This window comes from Meleagris gallopavo, chromosome 3 (assembly GCF_905368555.1).
Source record: "Meleagris gallopavo chromosome 3, MGAL_WU_HG_1.1, whole genome shotgun sequence".
NCBI classification, from domain to species: Eukaryota; Metazoa; Chordata; class Aves; order Galliformes; family Phasianidae; genus Meleagris; species Meleagris gallopavo.
Window position 1 is genome coordinate 52,409,087 of NC_139406.1, and position 19,386 is coordinate 52,428,472.

The 19,386-nt window shown below is 42.4% G+C and overlaps 1 protein-coding gene and 1 long non-coding RNA gene across 4 annotated transcripts in view; one reads left to right on the plus strand and one right to left on the minus strand.

Annotated features, from left to right (window-relative positions):
• The window catches only part of CCDC178 (coiled-coil domain containing 178), a 183,717-nt gene extending 180,602 nt beyond the window's left edge, over window positions 1–3,115 (minus strand). Inside the window, exon 1 of the mRNA XM_085221020.1 lies at window positions 2,975–3,115. The gene's annotated coding sequence lies outside the window, so the exon portion shown is untranslated. The remainder of the gene's footprint in view (window positions 1–2,974) is intronic.
• A 393-nt stretch (window positions 3,116–3,508) lies between these two features.
• Window positions 3,509–19,386, plus strand: part of LOC146544712 (uncharacterized) — a 42,151-nt gene continuing 26,273 nt past the window's right edge. For all 3 annotated transcript variants that reach the window (XR_014882491.1, XR_014882493.1, XR_014882492.1), the window contains exon 1: window positions 3,509–3,646. This is a non-coding gene — a long non-coding RNA (uncharacterized LOC146544712). The remainder of the gene's footprint in view (window positions 3,647–19,386) is intronic.

Consider the following 19,386-nt stretch of genomic DNA (forward strand, 5'->3'; position numbering starts at 1 on the left):
ATTTTGTGATTGTCAGTTCAGTTAGAGCAATGGTTACAATCTCCTTTAGTGTCAGATCTAATTCAAGCAGTAAATACTATTTATAATCAATAGGAAATGCTTTCTTCTGTAATCTCAATTTGACCTTTTTCTGCTGTGCTTCAAGTCTTAGACATGATTTTTCACACCCTCAAAGCAGCAGCGCACGGTGCTGTTGATTCTTTTGGTTTCTAGTATGCTGGCAGTGTTTATAAAATTCAGCTACAGCGTGTATTGCAGAAAGAATTCTTTCATTGCAGTGGCATGGATTCATTTTCTTTTTTACCATGAGGAAAAGTATGCAGAATGTACACTAGCTCTCTGCTCAGACACATTATACAGTATAAATGGTTTCTTTCTCCAGCAAGGTCAGGGACACTAAATATATGATTTCCAACAATTTACATTTGAACAACCAAAGGAACTAAGGAGTACCTAGACTTTGTAGGAATGATGCAGATGAATTCAATGGCAGCTCAGAAACTGGTCCCATTTCTGCAGTAGCTCAATAGAAAGGATGCAATACTATAACAACTATTACATGTATCCACAGAAATACCAGAAAGTGTGGTCCTGGTTACAGCAGACAAAAGCACAAACCAATCAAACCACCAAAAACCTTTAAGATTTAAAGGGTCCCTAAACTTCTCCTTACTCAAGAAATATCCTCCTCTGCCCTATACCAGTGTTGCAAGCCCAAAGCTCTCTTCAGAAATGGGAAATTCAGTTCATGTTATGTATGTGAAGCAACCAGACCAACAAACAGATCATCACCTATCTGCAAATGGGCAGGAAACTAACAGAAATGTTTATTTTAGCACGTATAATGAGGGTGACTGATCAACCTCACTGTGCTGTTTTAGTTTTGTTCTAGTTTCAACACTGAGAACAGTGACAGTATTTCAAAGGCAGCTTTATTGAAGTAGTTAACAACTAAAAACTTAGGCGTTAGCACGGGGGGAGATGTGAATGAAGCCCATGTTATAAAGGAATAGGAAATTACTAACAGCGAGGAAATGCAAAAGGAAGGAAAAAAAAAAAAAAAAAGTAGGGCAGAGACATAAAAGGCAGAAAACAAAGAAGCAAAGCATTGACAAAGAAGTTATACTAATAGTGAGCATTTCCTTTCTAGACGTTACTAAGGTGACAAAAAATACTCAGTAAATAACAAAGTTAAGGAATACAGAGCTGTTCCTACAGCTGAATGATTTTAAATGTTACACAAGCAAACTCAAGCCTGAAGCAGTCCAGCTTCAACATTTTTCTTTCAAACACTTCTGAGGCAATTCCAAACTTCTGATTCTGGACAGCCTGGAGTCAAAACTAGATCTAGATGCAACTGTTTTAATAGAATTTTGTTTCATTAATTATTTTCATTTGGGTGTGAAAATGAGTTATGAAATCTGGGAAGGTCCTGTGGCGATGAACTACCTTTCACAGGTCACATCCAGCTGTAAAAGACAGGGAAAAAGAATAGGACGAGCGTGAGATTGGAGCTCCACGCAATGCCAGAGCCCTCCAAGGGCAATCAGGCAGCCACTGCTGCTTCCTCTAGGGCTGCCCTGTCTTTCTCTAGGTAAGACAGCCTTAGTGTTGTGCTCCTTTGGACTGATTTGTTTGATTGTTTTTCCAGTGAATTATGCATTGGATGGGAAATTAGTTTTACTGCTATGGATGCCAACAGGCCAGCAGTGCTGCTGGGGAGGGATGAAGGAGCGCGCAGGCATTGACCAGATGGACACACAAAGCCTAAAGAATTTGAAATTTTGAAATTTTTTGACATTTCATTCCTAAGTAAAAAACACCAAAATGTTTCAACAGTATTCCCCCAATAGTTTAACAGCCGGGGGAGGGGAGGAGATAGGGGAGAAGCCCCCACCGTAATATCCTGTAACTCAGGAAGGTGTGTTAAATCCACAGCTTTCCACGCTGTGGGCATCTTAATCCTAAATCATCCAATAAAGGAGAACATCCTTCAGGCTTTTACCAACCCAGCTTTCACCAACTCCTTTGTTTATCCTGCAACAGAACGGAGGGTTTCTCCCTGCTCTGACAGGAGCCCCGCAGCCACCGGCTCCTCCTGAACCCACACCTCCTCGGCGGGGGCTCCCGCTGCCCAATTTCGACACGGTTAGAGGAACCGGGAGGACGCAGGCGAGAGCCTCGCAGGCACCAGCAGCCCGGGGCAGCCGCCCGCCCGGAACGCCCGGACCCACCGCCGAGCCCCGAGCCGTGAGTAGGCGCCAGCGAGGAGATCGCGCAGCGGGGAAGGGCCGGGCGCCGTTTTTCGGCTGGGCTGCGAGCGCCGCGAGTGGCGCCCCGCGGGCGGGCGGGGGAAGGGGCCCCCGAGAAGAACCGCAACGCAGGGCGCGGGATGGCGCCAACGGGTACCGAGCGACCCCGGCGACCCCGCCCCGGCAGCGCCCTTCGCGTCCCTGGGGAGACGCCCCGTCCGCCCGCCGCGCGGCACCACGGGAGTTGTAGTTCGGCCCCCTCCCCGCCGCCCCCGGCCCAGGGGGGAGAGAGGTGCCGCGGCCGCTCTCGCGAGGCTTGGCGGCGGGCGCGCTCCGCTCTCGGGCGGCCTCCTCGCGAGGGCGGCCGCCGGCGGCGGGGGGACGTTTGGTGCGGGCGCCATTCCCCCGCGTGACGTCATAGTGCATTGTTGTGAGCGTAGCGGAGCATCCCTCAAGCTGTCAGCTGAGCCGCCGCGGCGGGGAGCCGAGCCGGCCCGGCCCCCCTCCTCCCCCGCCTCCGCCTCCTCCTCCTCCGCCCCCGCCCCTCCCGCCCCGGGGGCTCCGGCGTTCGGTGTCAACGTATCATTGTCCGTGCGGAACCCCTCCGGGCCCCCCCCCCTCCTCCCGTCCCTCCGGTCCGCCCTCCCCCCGCCCCCGCCCCCCACCGAACCACCTCAATGAGATGCAAACATGAAAGACAAGAGGAAGAAGAAGGACCGCACCTGGGCCGAGGCTGCCCGCCTGGTAGGTGCCGCGCAGCATTGTGTGTGCGCGTCTTGTGTGCGCGCCGCCCGCGTCCCGCCGCCGCTTTGTTGGCGGCCGTTGGGGCGTGGGAGGGAGCGCGAGAGGGCGGCAGTGCCTGTGCGACGGAGGAAGTGTGCAAGGGAGTGTGTGTGTGAGTGTGAGTGTGTGAGGGAGTGCGAGAAGGTGTGAGGAAGTGCGCGAAGGAGTGCGTGAGGCTGTGTGTGAGTGTGCGAAGGAGTGTGTAAGTGAGGGAGAGTCGGGGAGTGAGGGTGTGTGCGAGGGAGGAAGTGTGTAACGGAGCGTGTGTGTGTGTGTGTTGTGAGGGAGTGCGCGAAGGTGTGAGGGAGTGTGTGAGTGCACGAAGCGAGTGTGCGAAAGTGTGTGAGCGTGTAGAGGAGTGGGTGTGCAAGTGAGTGCGAGGGACGGGGAGTGCGTGCGAGGGAGTGTGCGGACGTGAGGCGGTGTGTTCGGCCGCGGGGCTGCCGGTGGGGCTGCGAGGGCTCGAGGGAAGCATTGCTCGTGCGGAGGCGGACGGCAGCGGGTGCGCGGCTCCTGCCGGGCTGTGCGAGGCTGAGCCCGCCCGGCCCTCTGCTCTCCTCCTGTCCCCGGCTGGAGAGGAGAAATAGCCGCGTCCCTTCGGCAATGTGCGCGTGAGGAAATGCCTATTCTTTTCTTCTTTCGCGTCTGCGTGTATGTGTAAATATCCAGGGGTTGTTTTTGTCTCTCTGAGTTCGCGCATCAGATATCCCAGGAATATCCTTCCGTTTAATTGCAGAGAAAAGTGAAATATCTGGGAATTGCTTCCTCATCCCGTTAGCGTGAGCAGGAGGGCAGGGGTGAGGGGCAAGGACATGACAGAGAACTCTCATCCCGGTTTCCCTCCACCCTCTCTACTTTCTCAACTGAGCCTGGAAATATCCAGGGCAATCAAACCCACGGGCGCTCTAGAGAACTGCTCAATTCCCACTTCATTAGGAAACCGTCTCCTCTTACCTACTGTATCTGTTTTCACGGTTCTGTATTACTGTTTGCTAAGTGTAATCAAATACACTGTTGATGTTGTTTTCAGTTTCCGAGCGTGTATGGGTTCTCTCCGTTCTAGGAATTTTACAACAGTCTATGCACAGTACAGCATGTGTGGTTGTACGTGTTTCTGTGTGTGTCTTCTGCAAACTTGTATCTGACTGAGTTTCAATTCAGTGCCTAGAAAGATGACAAAGCAGGGAAGATACATCGCTGGTTATTTTGCTTTTTTTCTTTTTTTTATTTTTTCTCTCCTTTTTTTCGTATCCATGTCAACTTTGTGTTTTGTCTATCTCTGATATAATTCCCTAAGTAATGTCTCTGTGGTTATGGTGCATCTATTTTTGACAGTGGATATTGATGTCATATTTCTATTAGTTACACTCACCGAGTCATTCCTTGTAAAAATGTTTTCCGCCTTGTATGAATTCCTACGTAGGAAGTTCAGCCTTCCTCTCCTACATAAATAATTATGAGGTGTTAGACAGTCCCTACCTATAGATGTCTCTGCGAGCTGTACATAGGTGTTCTTGTGTGCTTGGTCAGTGCTAAACTCTACTGTGATTCATTCTGCATTCTACAACACTTTGTAGTATCTCAGCTTCAGCAAACGTGTTCTGGTATGTTGTCATCTTTGCCTAGTTTCTCAGATTTGTAAGAAAAGTTTAACCACGGTAAAACACTATTTGCTAAGTAGTGGTAGCAGTGGGTGTTGCTATAATGCTTGTTTTTTCAAGCTTTAAACAGGCAGCTTGCATTTGAAAGTCTGTAAATTCCACCAAACGCTTTTCTAACTTTCCTTTTTCAAGTGGCGGCTGCAGTCGCTACTGTAAGCTGTCTTTTGTTTGACAAATGTACATAAAGGAATTTTAATGTGTATTTATTAAAATTGCTATTCCCATGTGGTCCAGTATGTGGAAAAGTTTAAGAGCCTCTGGAGAACAAAGGCTGAGCCTGCGCTGAGGAGGAGGAGGACTTAAGACTCTCTCCTGTTTTCATGCTATCCTATCACCTAACACTCCCCCTGAAGGGTCATTATTTGCTAAAATCTAGTAAAAATGAGTATGTGTGTAAGTGGTAGAGGTGTATGAGATCCTCTGTGTGGTTTTGTCTAGGCTCCTGGGGGTTGCTGTGTTACAGAAAACTTGTCCCAAGTCTGTTACGTGAGCAATGCATAGCGCTGCTCAGACTGGCCGTCGTCCTGCACAGAGCTTTGGCAGTACAGTGACGTGCCTCTACAAATCACAATGAAAGACTGAAGCTAAAATTACCACTCCTTACAGTGTTTTATGTTAGGACCCTGATGGTTCATTACGACTTCGTTTTCTTGGGGTGCATCAATAATGTATTACTACATGGTTTGATTAAATCAATTTCTTTCCAACAGCAAGTAAACAATGAAGTGATTGATACTTGCTCACAGAAAATGACTCATGAGTTACCTAGATCAATATGATGTAAAATTGAGTAGTACCGAATTATTTCTAGAAACAAGAGATTGAATTAATACAGAGCAAATGTATGGAAGTTTGTGTGTCGTATTTTCTATAGAAACCTGTAACGTTATTCCAATATTCAGCTTTCAAAACAAAGTACTCAAACATATAAAAGGAGAAAGGTAAAACTGCTGGCATTGCTTTTTTGCTCTGTTGTGCATGTCCATCTATTACAGTCTGGACTTAAAATGATGTACTTGCACAGTTTCCTAGTACTTCAGATACACCCACAAGAACTGCTGATTTTGTTCATTGTATTTAATTTGTTTGATGTGAGGTGCTTCATCTTCTGTAAACCTTTCAAAATCAATGCTAAAATATATTTTTCTCCTATGTTTCAGGCACCCACATGTAGCTATTGTTAGCAACGTCCAGTAGCTTCCCAAACGCAAATGCTTCTGTGGCATCCCTATAAAGTCAAGTATTTTGACTTCTGCTCTAGCCAGGCAGAGTTGAGGCATGGAAAGATGAAGTACCTTACTCGAAGCTGCACAGGAAATCAGTGGGAGAGGCAGTTATCATACCAACAGTGTCTCTGTAGTAGTCCTGCCTCTTAGTCATAAAACTGTCTTCCTTCTGTGGCTACACTTTTTTGCCTCATTCACTCTCTATTACTATTTCTCTCACAGTAATTATGAAAGAAATGGATATGGTCATGTCTCTATTCAATCTATATTGAAACTCATAATTCACCATGTAATAGTTGTCATGGATAAAAAGGAGTACAAAAACTGGACTCAAGCCTGAAATCATTACACAGCTCTCCATTTCCCCCATTCACAATGAAAGAAAGAGAGGTGCTTCGGAAAAATATATTACATGACAGTCTTAAAATACATTGTAATGTGTAAGCCTAAGTGTTGAGGCTCCACAATGGCAGGCAGCGTTGCATTTCTATTTCTTCTATTTGATTAAAAAGTCTTTGAAAACTCAAGTTTCTGCAATGCAGTGCTTTTTTCAAGATGCTTGATTTTTTATTTTTTTTTTTTAACTGAAGCAGGAGGGGACTCCCATTATATTCAGCTCTTGTTGTAAATACCATGTTTGTGATATAAGCAGTAAAACAGGAGCCGTTGGAATGCACTGTATTGGAGCTTGCGTTTTGTGGAAGAAGCCTCCTGCAGAGAGCTGAACCTTTCTGTGTGACACTCTGTGTGTTGGTTTTTTTTTGTTTTTTTTTTTTTTTTTTTTTCATGCAAGTCTGCTTATCTTAGGGCAAGCATAACCCAGCTTACAAGCATTCCAGAGAAATGAACGCATGTGCAGGATCAGTGGAATGGTGGCATACCACTGACAGTTCGTGTTACAGAACCCGTTTTGTACTACATGCATTTCTATGGACAAAATTGCAACCTGTCTTTGCAACCTGCCGAAGGGCAAAGCTTTGTTGTAGACCCAATATGTCAACTCTCGGGTACTTGTAGAAAGCTCAGCAATGTTTGTGCACAACCTGGGCGTTATCTCCACTCCATTTATTTATTTTGGTAGTTAGTTAGTTTTGTTGCTTTTTGTGTCAGGTAGACTATGATGCTACACTTAAAAGAACAAGACCGAAAGAAAACTTTTAAAGGGAGGAGGACATACTTCTTCTGTCTTTCTGTTGATCCCCGTGTGATTAAGCTGTTGTTATTTTCTAGTCATACATGGATCTCACAAAAACTGAACAGCACCATGCACTTGACGAGTTCAATTTAATTCTGTTTAATTTTAGCTGTTCTTAAGCTCACAAGAATTCTGAGCGTTCTGAAAGATTTCAGATACTGAATTGTCTCTCAAAAGTTTTACCTAGCCATAAGACACAGTGTAACAAATATGAAAATTGCTGAGAACAAAGTGTGTCCAGGGATACTGTGTAGCAATAACTCAACTTGTATCATCGGTTTTGACTGCTGGACCTGCCTTGGTACTGTAATCTAGAAAAGCAGAAGCCTGAACAAAACGAGTTCAGGCTGCCTGCCTCGTGAATGCGGAGCTCAACATATGTTTGAAGTGTAGGATGTCTACAAAGGGTGGTAGTAACATTTTATGGTAACATTTAAAAAGGATTTGTTTTATGCATAGCTTGTCCTTATTATTGCTTTCTTGTCTTTCCTATACATGGCATTTTGAAACCCTACACCTGAGTTACAACCACTATTTAACAATAACACAGAAGAAAAACCAAACAATGAGAACTGTAGCATTTGTTGGGTTATTCAGGTCTTGGTTGCTCCATTTCTTCTCCAGTATTTTTGCTTTCTCTTTTCTAAATTTTGTTCTGAAAGAAAGGTTTTTTTATGTTACGTGAGCTTGTACGTACTTTATTGATGCTATAGAGCACTCTCATTGTTCAGCTGATGTGTGGATGTTGGGTGAATAATATTCATGCCTTAATTCTTGAATTTTCTGTAGTAGTCTCCTGACAGGATCCAGCTTTTAATTAACAGTTGTTCTGTTGCTGGTGTAAACTTTAGGAAAATTATGCTAATTAATTAAGAAATGGATTCTGGGGAAAACAAAACATACAAAAAAAGGCATGAAAAAACAACAAAAGCCCACTGGAATTGTTAGCTTATGTGTTACTGTTCAATGCGACTGGCTGTCCAAAAGCTAATTGAGCTTCATCTGCTCTGCTAAGATAGTGGAGTTGAAATAGATCGTATAATGCTATGAAACTATTTTAGCATTATGTCTTCATATTTGAAGACTGCAGCTGAAACAAAAAAAAAAAAAAGGTCTGTGTAGCTAGACCATTGATGATAATCCCTTTGACTTTTATCTTAAGTCTTCGTTTTTGTTACTATAAATACATTTTAAAGCATTGAGAAAGGAGCTTCATGTATCTCTAAAAATAGGAGATTTGACGTGACTTGATTTTACAGTATTAAGGATTTCTTTGTTGTTGGCTTCACACAGACTTGCTATTATTTTCCATATTTGTTCTGATTTAATTCTTTTTCAGACATGCAGAAACATTGTAGCTTGGAAAGTTTTGATGGCCTTTCCCTTTGATCCCCAATCGATGCTTTTTTGAAGAGCTGTATTTTATTTTGGTTTGCTCTAGGGTTTTATCCAGTTAGTTTTATTCAAAGTAATTTTTGCACTTGTTAGACAAGGTCGGATCTGCATCTCTTTCTTTACCTTTTGTGGTTGTGTTTTTTTTTGCTAGTGTGAAATATATTATTTATGTAATATTTCAATATTTTTTATTTCAAAAGTTGATCTAAAAAGTCCTCCAAATATAATGTTTTAGCTCTTCTGCATACTTCTAGGGCAAATTGGGAGGAACAAAGATTCCAGCCCTTGGCAGCACAAAAACCTTTTGGAAAGCAGGAACCCAGTCCAAGAATGGGACCTGTTCAGAGTAAAGTCACAATACTTGTACCAACCAGGTTAAAATAGGAGAAAACCCTTAGAAAGGAACCTAAATATGAGGATTCCTCAACAGTGAGATAGTGTTATCAGTTTATAACTATAAACTATGGTTTAATGCTCACTGATACAGTGAATGTTCCCAGTGACTTCCAGCTTTGTTTGTAGAAAAACCACCAATATTTTGCTGTGATATCGCATGCTTCTGTTGGAATAACAGGTCTTTTTTTTTTTTTCTTTTCATTATTCCATCAGTTTCCAAATTCCATTTGATCAGTTTAACCTAAAACTGGAATCATAGAATCATTTGAGTTGGAAGGGATCCTTAAAGATCAGCTAGTCCAAGTCCCTTGCAATGAGCAGGGACGTCTACAGGTACATCAGGGTGCTCAGAACTCCATCCAGCCTGGCTTTGAGTGTCTCCAAGGATGGGACATCCACCACATCTCTGGGCAGCCTATACCATTGCCTCACCACCCCTAAGGTAAAACATTTCATTATATACAATCTAAACCTGCAGCTAAGGTAAGCTTGGAGGGATGACCCGTGTCTCTGAATATCATGGCTTAAGCAAACTAGTCCCCAGTTATGTCCAGTTATGACTATAACACTTTACCACAGATATCATGAATATCAGGATAGAACTAGTAAGCCAGCTGGCAATGAATGCCTCCTTATCTTCTTCAGTCTAAGTCTGCTGATTGAGGTTGAGGACAGTGATTACTGTTGGAGAAATCTATGGCAGCAGCGCTGACTCTGGTGTGAGCAAGTTCTGGTGCTTCTTGCCCTGGAACAAGAAACCGGGGTAATCTGATGTTTTCTGTTTTCATTCTTTGAATGTTGAGAGTTTCAGCTCTCTTTAATGGCTTGACACAGCAAAACAAAGTCTTTGTAGCTTCCCTCAGTATTGGTGGAACATTTAGATTTGGTTTTTAACATTTTGGCTCTGACTATTTGTCCAGTGTGGCATCTTGTACCTCAGCTGTCTGAGGCAGACTTGTTTTGTAGTGCAGCGTTTAGTTTGCCTGACAACCTTTGCCCTTACCAGCAAGCACTGGTTCAGCTGGTGCTTTAAAGCACTGGGGTATTCACTAACTCATTAAGAGAACTGTGCTAAAGTTCTCTGTAGAAAACATTTCAGGACATTTTCTAGGTGACTCTTCATGAGTTTGGAGCATAAAAAATTATTTAAAGGCAGAAATTATATACTGTGTTTTAAAACTGGCTCTCCTAAGTGCATGGATTGGTTTAGTTGAGTCTGTGATGATGAATATCTTCTTGCTGCTTGTAGAGACTCAACTTCAGAGATCGTTATTATAGAATGATAGAATGTGGTGAGTTGGAAGGGATCTTTACAGGTTTTCTGGTACAACCCTTCTGCCTTGGGCAGGGCCGTATTTCTCTAGATCAAGTTGCTCAAAGCCCCATCCCACTTGACCTTATCCTGTGGGTGACAGTCACATCCTACAGGGGATCATTTAACTGAGATGTTCAGAGAATGTTGCTTTATCTATGATTTCAAAAGTGTTCCTTGATAGGAGAGTGTGTTGGTTTTGTAGGTGATTTGGAGAACTTAATGTAGAAAGTATTTTTTTCTCTTTCTTGTTGTGACCTTGGTTGTGCATAGATGGAGCTATGAGTTTGGTAAAGCAGTCATCCTGATCAGCATTTATATTGCTTTATCCTGTTAGTTCTTTGTATAACATGATGTCTAGAGAGGGAAAAGAACCTTAATCAAAGTGTATATCAATAATTTGAAGGTCAAAGTTCTACTGCATTTCAATTGACTTTTAGCAGCCTGAGAAACATACCGAACTGTGTGTAGTTCACTATAATTGATGAGTTTCTTTTTTGAAATGTCTACAGAATCTATTAAATCATAGTCAATCTTCTTGTCCCACATAACTTCCCGCATTTCTGATGTGAAACTTCTTTATATATGATGAGGCTCTACCACAATCATTGCTTAAGTGTAACTGTGTCCTTCAGTAATTGATAACCTAGTTATTTTTTTCTTTTAGTTTCATCAATTCTAACTGAACAAATTCCAGACTCAGATATTTCAATTCTTCAATTGTTGTTTTTTTTTTGTTTGTTTTGTTTTGTTTTTTATTTAGATAAAAGTTGATTCATTTTATGTCTTAAAGTTCCCAGTTATCTGCTAGCTGCTGGGATGTCTGTTGGCATTGCTGTATCAGAGAAGCATGTGATGTTGCGTGTCACCATGTATCTGCCAGTACTTTCTAGCAAGGTAACTGGGGGGGAGGGGAGGAGGAGGTTGCTTTGGCCATGGCCCATTTTTCTTCTGGACTGGGATTCTGACAGCTTTGGCTTCTTTCATTTCATTTGGCCTTTCTCTCACTTAGAAATTCTAGATAGGTAAGACTAAACAGAATCTCTTTGGAATTTGGTATTTGAAGTGGGAAAAACATCTCAATTAGACCATTAGTTTGATAATCATAGAATTGGTAATAACAGATGAAGTTGCAAGGGCCTCAATGGCACGTTGTTTAGACTTAAAAGTAAGTTGCATACCTAAAATTAACTTGACATTTCTGATATCAATAACATCAATTGGTAACACTCATTTTTTAGGCAAGGGCTTTTCTGAAGTTTACCAGCATCTGGTTGTCTTGTGGAATTTCATGTCCTAACTTAAACATAAGAGAGCTAGGAGAAAAAAAGAAGTTCTGACAAGTTGTTAGATGAGCATCTCTTCTTCTCTGACAATGATAACACAGAAAGAACCAGTTTATTTCTACAGATTGAGAATTTTGTATTCATTTAGTGGTGCTCAGTCACTTCCTCTGTCTTTTTTGACAATTTTTAATACCTAAAGCCTGCGGATGTTTTTCAGCAGTTTGATGTAACAATGCTGTGCAGGTTCACCCTTACAGCAGTAGTGCTTAATGCATTTTATTCTGTTTCATAATTTGTTTCATTCATAACATAAGTTTTTGCAAGTACTCACCTTCTATTTTAAAAAGTAGGCAGAACAGTTTAGTGGGACTCATTCTGTAGCTGTGGAATGAGCTCAATAAATCACTGTTTTAAGTAAGTTACTACTGCAGGTATCTTAGTGCCTTTTTGCCCCTGGTTTCAAGCTGATCGTGGCTCCACCACTGTGTAAAGTACTGAAGGTGTCAGAGACTACACAGCACTTGCATGGATTGTTCTTGTACTGAGCTCTCAGTTTGAAACTTTTTTTTTTTTGCCAAGATTAAGAGAAATCTGTGTAGCTAGTTCTGCTATGTTGGCAGTCCTTGCTGAATGGGTTATTTGTTTTCCTTTTGTCATGTTCTCAGGATGCTGTGCTGTCAAGTTGTACTGCATTATTGAATATCTGCTGTCTGTTAGGCACACAGCAAAGGAATGGCTGGATACTTGGGTCCATTGGGCAGAATCATAGGAATGAAAGGCAAAACTCTAGTACGTGGCATATCTACTGCTTATAAGACTATTAATCTTTTAAAATAATGGTTTAATTTACTATGCCTGGTGTATGTATTGTTGTGGTTTTACTTTGATCAGCAGCTGAAATCTGGTGCAACCGTTCTCTCATTCCCCTTCCTCAAAAGAATAGGGGGTGTAGCAGAAATGCTAAGTCATGGCTTGAACCAGTGATGGAGCACCTGGTGGGAAGGCAGGGCCAACCCAGGGGAGCATACAGTGCATCTGAGTGACTGGAAGAGGTGGAGCTGGGATCCACACCTTCCCACACTTCATTTAAGGGTTGACAGTAGAGGTGAGGGCATCTCTTTCTGGAGATCCCTCTCTAGCTGAGGCCTTCCAAAGGTAAGTAGCTCTTTTCCTTTGTTTCTGCATCTTTGGCTGATGCGTTTGCGCTCATTCTCATTTGCTGTAGCTAGGTTTTGCCACCTTGGTATTATCATCTGTTTATAACATTACAGGGGGAAAAAATAAAATGGTAAAGGGCTCAGGGGTTGAGGCAAGAACAGGGAGGTAGCTCACAAATTAATGTCAGGCAAAATGAACTCAGTGTAGGGAGGTTAATATACATGAGTTACTCTGAAAGTAATGCCTCCTATTTATTTCCATGGAAACATGGAACACTGATAGAGTGAATTCTCAGCTACAAAACGCTGTTTTTCAACATAGTTGTCACCATTAGCTGGAGCAGGTCCGAAGAAAGGCAACAAGGTTTGTGAAGGGCTTGAAGAATATGCCCTATGAGGAGCGACTGGAGGAACTGGGGCTGTTTAGTCTGGGGAAAAGGAGGCTGAGGGGAGACCTTATTGCTGTCTTTCAATACCTAAAGGGTGATTACAGCGAGAATGGGGTAGATCTCTTCTCACTAGTGACAGGAAGAGGAGAAATGGCCTTAAGTTGTTCCAGGGAGGTTTGGGTTGTATATCAGGAAGAACTTCTTTACAGAGAGGGTTGTTAAGCACTGGAACAGGCTCCCCAGGGAGGTGGTTGAGTCGTCATCCATGGATGTGTTTAAAAACCGTTTGGATGTGGTGTTCAAGAGCATGATTTAGCAGAGGGTTGTGGGAGTTAGGGTAGTATGGTTAGGTCGTGGTTGGACTCAATGATCTTTAAGGTCTTTTTCCAACCTGAGCAATTCTATGATTGTATGATTTTCATCTGCAATGAACAAGAGCCTACATGCCATGCTTGTAAAAATCTGCATGGCTGTCTGGAACGTGGCTGGTTTTTCATGTTGCTTTTGCCCCTGCTAAAATGCGCCACCCTCTGCATCACCATGCTCACATCCACTGTTTGATCTCCATAAGGTTCAGCAGTTTTTTCTGCCGAGAGGAATTCAGTAACACACTCTTGCTTCATACACTCTTCCACGTCGGACACCATGTTATCAGGCTGCCCCCTGCTGCCATCTGTCACACAGAAGAAAGATGTAACACAATATTGATGGGAAGGTTCAACCTCTGCTGTTATTACCATCAACAACTGCCTCTGATATTGCTGACCAACATAATAAAATAGGAGGCATTACTTTTGGAGCAGTACTCATAGTTTGTCTATTACTAGACCAGAGAAGTGAGAAATAATCCTACAGTCCTAGAATGGTTTGATTTGGAAAGGATCTTGAAGACCATCTAGTTCCAACCCCCAGCTGTATGTAGGGACACCTTTCACTAGATCAGTTTTTCTAACGCACCATCCAGCCTGGCCTTGGATGCCTACGGAGATGGAGTATCCACAACTTCTCTGGGAAACTTGTTGCAGTGCATCTCTGCTGTCAGTGAAGAATTTATTTCTAATGTCTAATCTAAGTCTAATCTCTTTTAGTTGAAAACCATTCTCCCTTGTCCTATCACCACATGCCCGTTTAAAAAGTCTCTCCCTGTCTTTCCTATAAGGCACCCTTTAAATACTGGAAGGCCACTATAAAACCCAGTGTACAGTTAACCCTCTGGTCTGTAAGCACGCATTGGTGGCTCTTGTTGAGGTTTTTCATCCATCAGAGTCCCCAAGTGCTTCTCCTCAGGGCTGCTCTCAATCCATTCTCTGCTTAGCTTGTATTTGTGCTTGGGATTGAACTTCATGAAGATTTCATGGGCCCACCTCTGAAGCCTGACAAGGTTCCTCTGGTTGGCATCGTAGCCTTACAGCATGTTGACTACATCACACAGCTTGGTGTACTTAGCAAATTTGCTGAAGGTACATTCAATCCCACTGTCCATATTGCTGACAAAGACATTAAATGGCATCAGTCCTAGTACTGACCCCCTGAGGAAGGTCAGTTATCGCTGGTGTTTACTTGGACATCAAGCCACTGACTGCAACTCTGTGAGTGTGACCTAAAAGAAAACTAAAACCGCCTTCCCCCCCATCCACCACCTTCTATCTCTTCACCTGGGGCAGCACAGGAGAATGGGACCTGCAGTCAGTGCGTAATGCCTTGTCTCTGCCACTCCCTTGTTGTCAGTCTATTTCGCTGCTACAGTGTGGGATCATTCCCAAACTGATCCTGTGTGGGCTTCCTGCAGACAGCAGCTCTTCAAGCACTGCTCCAACACCACGGGGCCCTGTCTTCAGAAGCGAGCTGCTCCAGTACAGGTCTTGGCAGGTGGCAGGTCGGTTTGCCAGCCCTCCTGTCCCACCTCTCCAGAGGCAGCAGCTCGAGCCTAGGACTGCTCCTGTGAAGGCTGTCCATGAAGGAAGCCACAGCCATCAGGCCAGATCCACTGCTGTACCATGGGTTCCTCCACAGGCTGTACATGGAGATCTGCTCCATCTGGTGTCTGTGGACTGCAGGGGGACAACCTGCTCCACCATGGGCCTTTGCACAGGCTGCAGGAAACTTCTGCTCTGTGCCTGGAGCACCTCCTGCCCTCCTTCTGCACTGACCTCAGGGTCTGCATGGCTGTTTCTTTCATGTTTTCTCACTCCTTCCTCCCATCTGCTACTGTGCAGCAGTTTCTTTTTCTTAAATCTGCTCTCCCAGAGGCATAAACAGTGTCACTCATGGGCTCAGCGGTGCATCCCATTTGGTGGGACTAAATCTACCATTGGCATTTGCTGGGCTCTGTTCACAGAAGCCACTCCTGCAGCTTCCCGCTACCAAAACCTCATCATACAAACTCAATACGTGTGAGCAGCTGGAGACTTCAAGTATAGATCATAGTTCAACAGTAGCCTCTTGAGCAATAGTTGAAGTACTTTTTGCCAGGTGTCCCGGCAAGTAATATTTCATGGGAAGTCTGAATAAAGATTGCTGTTTTGATGTTGTCCTGGTTCCTCAGATTCCCGATTTAGCTGTCCAAATAGTATATGCTGTATCAAGTATTGGTTTACAGCTCTGTGAGACTGACTGAGAGAATCAAATACAGAAGTCTGAATGCTTGGGACATTCAGTCTGCCCATAATGAGTCTCAGCATCCTCTGGGGAAGTGGTTAGCAATAGCTGCTACTCTCAATACTCTCTACTCTCAGCTCTGCAGAGCTCTTGGTCCAGTTGTTTGTTTTTTTCATCTTGCAAACTAAATTCTTCATGCTAAAATATTGTTTCCTCCCGTCAGTGCTCGGAGATCAGCCAACTCACTGCCAATTTCCCCTGTTGCTTTTGGAAAGAGAGTTACCCATCTGACTGGAACTTGTCAGTGATAATGAACCCTATGTCTTTGGTGTGGAGTGATATTCATCTTCCTTAGTTAAAGTCTGTTGGTGAATGCTGTGGTTTACAGAATGCATGATCAGCCCTCAAAGAATAGATACTGAGAGAAAATGGAATTACTGGTTTAAGCTAGTTAGAGCACTGCAGTTATCCTGTGATGAAGGATCTTTTGTGCTCCTTGTGATGGAGTGTTCCAAGGACTCAGCGTGCTTCACTAAGTGGTTGTGATGTTAAAACGTTCTTTTTCAGAATACTAAAAGCACTTAAGAACTAGAGTGCTGTGACTTCACAAGGTAAATTTGGAGATTTTTATCAGTCTGGCTGTGCAAGTTACTGCATGCTGTATACATCCATTACTCATCCATTGCTGATGATTGCTGCATTTACTAAGTACCTTTCAGTGTGTGTGCTGTGATCAGTCCTTTGCAGTAAGTGTTTGATGTTCATTGTGGGTTATTAATTTAGCCTCCAGGTCACAGCGGCGGCGACAGTGAGGAGACTACTGAACTCATACGGGGCTGCCTGGGGACTTGTCCAATGAAAGAGAACATAAACGTGCAAGAAGTAAACGAGTTTGTGTTGGTTTGGCAGATCGCAGGATATAGCACATAGGATGAGCAACGAAAGGAGTGGGCATAGTCAAAGACATTAAGGATAAAGTCAGTGTCTGAGCAGTCATTTGAGCTATTGTGATTTGTGGACTCTTCCAGCTGTCTGTGAACCGTGGGGTTGAAATCTGTGATGGCAGGAGGTGAAGAAACTAGGAAAAAAAAATAAATTTTGAAATAATAGAATCAAAACATTTGATCAAGGTTATTTTGTATGGATTTGGAAGGTGGACCAGAGAGTATTGTCTTGTTGTCTTTTAGTCTGTTTAAAATACAAAACAAAAAAATGAAGGATATCCTGATCTTTCAAATTAGTTTGCTATATCAGGATTAATTCTCAGAATTTTTTGTAGATTACTAACAAGAGGTAATATGTTGCAGTAGGGAACACTTCTGTTTCCATTTGTCTGTGGGGTTGTCTGCTGTGCTTGGAGATGATGTGTCAAACAATCCAAAACATGCTCAACTTGCTATGATTTTTGAAATCTTTAATGCTTCTGCTAATTATACATATATAGAATATCTGTGTATGTCTCTCTCTCTCTCTCTCTCTATATATATATATATATATATGGTACCTAGATATGTTTTTCTTTAATGAGGATAAACTTATTTTCTACAGTATACTCAGTATATTAGTGTCTGTGCTGCAGAAGAATGTTTCAAGCTGTTTAAAGTAATGTTGCAGTAAAATAATGTTCCTATTTTCATTCTGAGCCAGAACTGCAAAAGAGGCTGCTTAGATTGTGGAGGCTGATGTACACACACAGCAGTTGGGAAATTCTCCTGAAAGAGCTGCAAAGAGATTGAGAGGTGTCTTTTTCTATTTAATATAATCACTGCACCTGTTTGCTGTTACCAGCAGTCTGAGAGCTGTTATGGCAAGAAGTTTCATGTGTTAGTTAAAGTGTTGTTAAATGTTGGAATTGATTGTAGAGAACAATTTCAGAGTGGCAGAAGAGGGATCTGGGGAAAACATTCTGAGGATTAATGTTCTGAAATAAATGGTTTTTATTTAAAAGCTGCAAACATACATAATAATAGTTATAATGCTTGTTACTTTTAGTACTTGCGTACATTTTCTGGGATTAGAAGAAAATGAAGCTGAGTTTGTTTGCTGGTGTGTCATGTGCTAAAAAGAAAGTGTGCCTGAGTAATACTGATTTACTCAGCTGATGGAGCTGCTTTGGCAAACAGTGAAAAAGAGAAGGGAATATTCTTTTACCCATGAGGAATAGTAAAGATAAAGGAGAAGAAAAAAAATCTGACTGAAAATGAGGGAAATAGAGAAGAAATACTTCTAAGTTCTATGATAAAACTACATTTTATTTGTTTTGCAACCACTTCACGTAATGAGGTAACACATTGAAGTCCCCAAACTTTCCTCTTTCAAGTTCAGTTGCTTCTCAAACCTTACAGTTGGAAATGAAAAAATAAAATGGTGTCTTCTCTTGTCTGTGAAAGATAAAACCTTTGTCTTGGAAATGAAATACTGTGTTTTTATTATGTCGCGTTCCATCTAGAACAGTTTGCAGTGTGGCTATCTCAGCCAAAGTATTACTGTTGAAATTATAAGTAATCCCTATGAAATAATTGAAAAGACCAGTTTGTCTTCTCCAATATTCTCTTATCTGTTTGGTAATAAGATTTTTCAGAATGAACTCAAATGATCTTACCCAGGTTATTTCTAGACCCTCAGAAAATGCCTATACCCTGGAATCTTTGTGTCCAGAACTTGGTCTGATGCAATGCTTGAAGAAGTGACAGTTTTCTTATGGTTCTGAACAATGCAATTTATTTTTGTTTTAACCTTCAAGAATGTAGTGCCTAAATTCTCTGTGTATACTTTTATGTCTTTGGATGAGATTGCCTGACATAACTAAAGATGGATTCCTGGATTTGAGCTGCATCTCCCTACCAACCCGCATTGGTTCAAAGGTATGGTATAAATTCAGTAGTTACACTGGAAGCCCAAGCTGAAGCTATGTAACTTTCGTGTAGAACAGATCTCATTTTTCTCTTGCTTGCCTTTTTTGGAGGGAGGGGAATTGAAGATTTAGTTCAAACAAGCATGAATATAATCTCTTGAAGTACTAAATCTGAAATGTTGTGTCTAAACCCTACAGACACAGAAATTATTTGCCAGTAGCATTCCCTAGGAGCTGATGACAATTAGATAGTGCTGCATTTCTTGAGGAGATGTGACTTTGGGAAGACTCAGATCCTCAGATATATGAATGTATGTGTGTTGATGCTTACAGGAAAGTGTGAAAAACATGCCAAATAGGCTTCAGCCATGTTTTGCCCCTTTATGGTTTGTTTTTTTTTGAGTTTTCTTTCTTAACTTCAGTTGAAGTAACAGTTGAATCTGATTAACAGCGAAGAATCCTAGGTAAGAAATACACTGTGAAGTTAATGACCCTTAGAGACAGATGTTTGTCTTGAACAGGAAGCCTAGCTTTAAAAGGTCTGTATATTTGTATTCCTTTAGAAAATCCTCTGTGATTCCTCTCTGTTGACCAATTACTTCGTTGTGATTCCAGAACTCAGTGTTAGGAGTTGTGTGATGGATGACTTGCTGGTCATTTCCCACTGCAGCCTGCTCAGCTATTGTCCAGCTTGATTTTTGGGAATTTGAGCACATAGTTTGGAATAATGCCTTCAAACAGGTTCAGGAGTTGGGACGACTACAGACTGTCCTGAATGTTTTCAGTTTTTTTCCCTTATGGAGGAAGAGACATTCTGTAATCAGATCTCAAAGCAGGATACAAACTGTTGTTCTAACAATCAATGTTTTGTCTCCTTACCTA